We start from the raw sequence: 4,707 nt of genomic DNA, 5'->3' as shown, positions 1-4,707 counted from the left end.
TTATTTTATTTTATTTCATTTTAATTTAATTTTATTTTATTTTTTATCTATTTTAGAGAGAGAGAGAGAGAACACAAGTGGGGGAGAGGAACAGAGAGAGAGAGAGAGAGAGAGAGAGAGAGAAAATCTTAAGCAGGTTCCATGCTCAGTGCAGAGCCTGATGTGGGGCTTGATGCCATAACCCTGGGCTCATGACCTGAACCAAAATCAAGAGTTAGATGCTCAACCAATTAAATCACCCAGGTGTCCCTAAAAGTTATACAATTTTAAAACAAGGAGTTTAGGAGTAAAAGATAACTACTGACAGATATATTTTAAGCAGAAAAACTTCATATAGGTTTCATCCCAAGAAGAGAATCTTACTGCAGTAAAACAATGGATTGAGAATAGGTGTTTGTGACAGAGAAAGCAGGTGAACCCAGTTAGTGGACCATTGCAATAGTTCAGGTAAGAAATGACGAGGGCTAGGAGAAAAATGGTGTGCAAAATACTTTCCGTTTATTCTGCCCATGCCTTATGACCCTCAAAATGTTAATGATTATGAATGATATTAAGGTTTTTTTTTCCTTTTGTCTTTTAAATTCCACTTTGGTTTAGCTAATGGGAAAATGTCAGCCTGAGACTGGAGGTTGGCAACAGAATGAAATTCGGTGTTTATTCCCCTGCTCCTTCCTTACCTTGACTTCTGCTCTTCTGTCAAAGGACACGGTTTATCTCAGACATGTCTCACTATGGAGCTACCCTCTCTAGCTTCCAGTAACTGTTCCTTCCTCTTATCCCTTGAGCCTGCATTGTCAACAGCTTCCTGTTGCTCCTACCTGTAGGGTCTTGAAGCATTTCTGGTTGGTTTCCACAAACCTTATCCTATCTTTTAAATATGCTTTTGTTCATTGTTTTCTTCATGTTACCCCCTTGAAGTGGGTCACTCCTTCATGGAAGGATCCTGAATGATACATGTGGCAATTGTGGAGAAGAGACTTAGGCACATTTGCATACATGTGGTGCATAAAAAGGACAGGATTTAGTGATGATTTATAAATGGCGAGTAAGGAAAAGGGATGAATCAAGGATGATTTCCAGGTTACTGGCTTGACCAGTAGGTGAATGGAAGTATTCTTTGTAAGATGAGAATTCTCATCTGTAGTGGAGAATTTAGGTGCGATGGGAGCATGTCAAGACTTCTTGAGTGGAATTGTCAAGCAGACAATTGCAAATTAGTCAAAATTCAGAAGAGAAGAGTAGGACATCAATACACATTTTGTTGAGGTAAGGGTATCAATATCATTTCAACAGAGTACAAAACTGAGCATGTAACAAGGTCCAAATCTTCATGAAGTTTATGGTCTACTGGGGAAGAGATCATGAAAAAAATAATAAACTACAATGTTAAATTAATGCTACACAATAAAAGTACAAGAAGGTATAAGATAATATAGAGAAGACAATGTATTTCAGAGGTTGAGAGAAATGACAGCTCAAATTATATCCCAATAGAGACATGCTAAGTAGGTGAAAAGAAGAAAGAAGAATATTCTAGGCAGTTGAAATTGTATTTGTCTTAGATCTCTGTGGAAAAAAAGAACATTAGTTCATTTGAGAAACTAAAAATTGGCCAGTGTGGCTTGATATTAGTGAGCAAAGGAATAAGTAGCATGAGATTAGATTGCTGAGGTTGACAGAAAACCAGATTATTAGGTTATGCTAAAAATGGGTCTGTTAGTTTCTATTAGGGTGCTATTTGCTACCTAGACATAAAGCAACTTAACTTTAATGCAAATCTTAAAATGACCTCAACTGTCATAAAAGCTTCATTATTAGATCTTATCCCATGCACATCAGATAAAATTGGGAAATTCAATATTGCTCAAATTATTTTACACTTGGGCCAATTGACTCTTCTATTTTGTACTAAAGCACTATTTGGTAAGGACATTGATTGGAATGTTTGACAAATCATATGGAAAACCAAAAATATGCAGGTCTAATATTTAGTATATCCTTAGATCTTAAATTGAACTTCATATATTAGAAATTATTTTTTGTTTTTCCTTTATGGACCCTTTCTCTTTATGACTTATTATGTATGTAAAGCAAACCTATCATGTAGAAATATTGGGAATAAAGTCCTGAATATTCCTGAAAGCTTACACTGGGCATTTCCACTAGGATTTTAACACTACATTTAGTTATCCTAGTCTTTGTGCAAAGGCTAGTGCTTTTACTAGTTTAGTGGAAAATGTTCGCATCTAAACATCAGGTTGCCTGAGGTTACTTACTGTGGTACCCATAACGAATACCCAAGGAACAAATTATAGCTCTAGTCAAGGCTCATACAGTTATTTTTCAAGTGAAGAAAGAATCTTAAAGATATTTTCAAAAATAGGTAATTCTTACACAGTGTTACTATACGTGGGGCGCTGTTTTAAAGTCTTCATGCATATTAAAGCATTTAACCCTTGTAAAATCCTATGAGGAAGTGACTCTTATTATCACCATTTAGAGATGAGGAAACTCAACCACAGGTCATTACTTAACTTGTCTAAGGATGCACAGGCAGTACCCTGCAGCCTGAAAATTCAATGCGACAGCCTTGCTTTAGCGTGTCACCCTTGCGCAGCGGCCATGCTAATTTCTGCATCTTTCCAATTTCGGTATATGTGCTGCCGAAGTGAGCACAACAGTCTTGCTTTAGAATTCACCATCTCTGCTCTCACTGGTTGCTATTTTTCTTTAATGGAAGATCCATTCAGAGACATGTAAACTATCATATTATTGAATAGGTCTCAGGTCAAATTCTTATAGTGATATTTTCTTGTGTGGCAGTGTCAAAGAACTGAAAATTTAGGCATTTTATACAAATGGATGAAACTGGTCAATGTTTCTTAAAACTAGGAATATGTCACTGCACAGATACAATGATATTTTTATCCCTTTTTCTTTTCAATTTAGAAACTTACAGAATAGAACTGAGGAATGAATTTGAAGCTGTTGCTGGTTTGACCTAAATATTTGTTAATGAAGTCAAATGTAAAACTGACTCTTACTAGAATAGGTTTAACTATCTTTTAAATGATGGAGGGAGGGGCGCCTGGGTGGCTCAGTTGGTTAAACTTCAGCTCAGGTCATGATCTCGCGGTCCGTGAGTTCGAGCCCCGCGTCGGGCTCTGTGCTGACAGCTCAGAGCCTGGAGCCTGTTTCAGATTCTGTATCTCCCTCTCTCTGACCCTCCCCTGTTCATGCTCTGTCTCTCCCTGTCTCAAAAATAAATAAAACGTTAAAAAAAATGATGGAGGGAATTTGGAAAAAAAGCAAAACGTCCTATTATCTATCTATTTATCTATCGTCTATCATCTGTCTATATCTCTTCCACGCACATTTCTTAAAATATTGGAATTAAATAAAATCTGAGTAGAATACAGCATTCAAAAATATTTGGCATTTTATTTTTGAAGAATCACATTCCAATAATTCTCTAGAGTTGTTCCTCGAGTTTAACATGTCTGTAAATAGCAGAAGGCACATAAGCTTCATTTTGTAAAATTTTCTTCCTGTCAGGATGATTTGTTTTGAGAAGCATCTGAGGGTCTACAGGCGACCCACCATTTTAATAACTCTGATTGTTCTGTGTATCATCAAGTCACTCCGTTCAATCTGGACAGTTTCATTTTATATAACTATAAATTTTACTCTCTAACTGTCATTATTATAAATTGATCTCAATAAGAAAATGTTCATCATTGTTAAGAGATGGAGGAAAAACCTCAATACAGTATATATTTCCAGCAACATAGTCACAACACTTCTAAGTATACAACTCTATGTATGATTCAAAGTATAGAATTTCTAAATACTATTTTGGCCCTTTAGATTTCCCATTTTAGTTTTTACTGTCAACATAAGTATAATACCTACTGAGCAAAGTGCCTCAACTGTAGTTAAGGATATTTTTGAAGGTTGTTGTCATTTGTAATTTCTTTCCTGTGAGATATTTTGGTGTTCAGAATTTAATTCTAGGATGGTGTGTCAAATATGAGGTTGCTGGTGACATAAATACTAACCCCCTACCCCCAATTCAATTTCAAAGAGCAAGTCAGGTGAGAATAAATAAATAAATAAAAGGTTTGGTTAATGTTGGACATTTGCTTGGTACTGTGTCATTCAAAACTCCTTCCATTTAAAAACAAAATTTGCATTGACATATGAATGATGTATAATGCAGCATAATTACTTACGGGGTCTTTGAAAAGAGGAGCCCCCTTTTTTCCAAGTGATTTCACTTTGAAAAGGAATTACTTCACATGCCCAACAAATACTATTAAAAAGCATTTTATGAGGTGTTTTTCTGCACATATTTCTACACATGGACAGACTATTGTGTGTTCTAAAACCTGTATTTACATGACACACTTTTATGGTCCAATGGGCAAACACTACTTAGTCCTAAAATAACATCACAGTAATGACTACAGTCAAGACAGCAAGAACACTCCACCGTTATTATCCATATCAGACTGCACCAGATGGGGTATCTGTGGTAGAGTGCTGACAGTAGCAAACACTGAACAACTCTTCCTGTTATTTTTGTGTACTCTTAGGCACAGCAATCTTACATTCAAAATAAGCAGTGCATAAGTTCTTTCATTTCAGAGAAGTATATTGTACCATATATTCTTTGATTCATTTGAATCTAGGAGAAAAATAAATGGG

At 35.8% G+C, this 4,707-nt stretch overlaps 1 non-coding gene across 1 annotated transcript; it reads right to left on the bottom strand.

The window, feature by feature from the left end:
- Positions 1 to 2,572: 2,572 nt before the first annotated feature.
- On the bottom strand, positions 2,573 to 2,676 carry LOC122229004. The gene has a single exon (XR_006206878.1). It is a non-coding gene; the product is annotated as a U6 spliceosomal RNA (small nuclear RNA).
- Between the last annotated feature and the right edge of the window lie 2,031 nt (positions 2,677 to 4,707).

The sequence above is a fragment of the Panthera leo genome, chromosome C1 (genome assembly GCF_018350215.1).
Source record: "Panthera leo isolate Ple1 chromosome C1, P.leo_Ple1_pat1.1, whole genome shotgun sequence".
NCBI lineage: Eukaryota > Metazoa > Chordata > Mammalia > Carnivora > Felidae > Panthera > Panthera leo.
The sequence above is the reverse complement of the archived record's forward strand: the minus strand, read 5'-3'. Positions and strand labels throughout refer to the sequence as shown.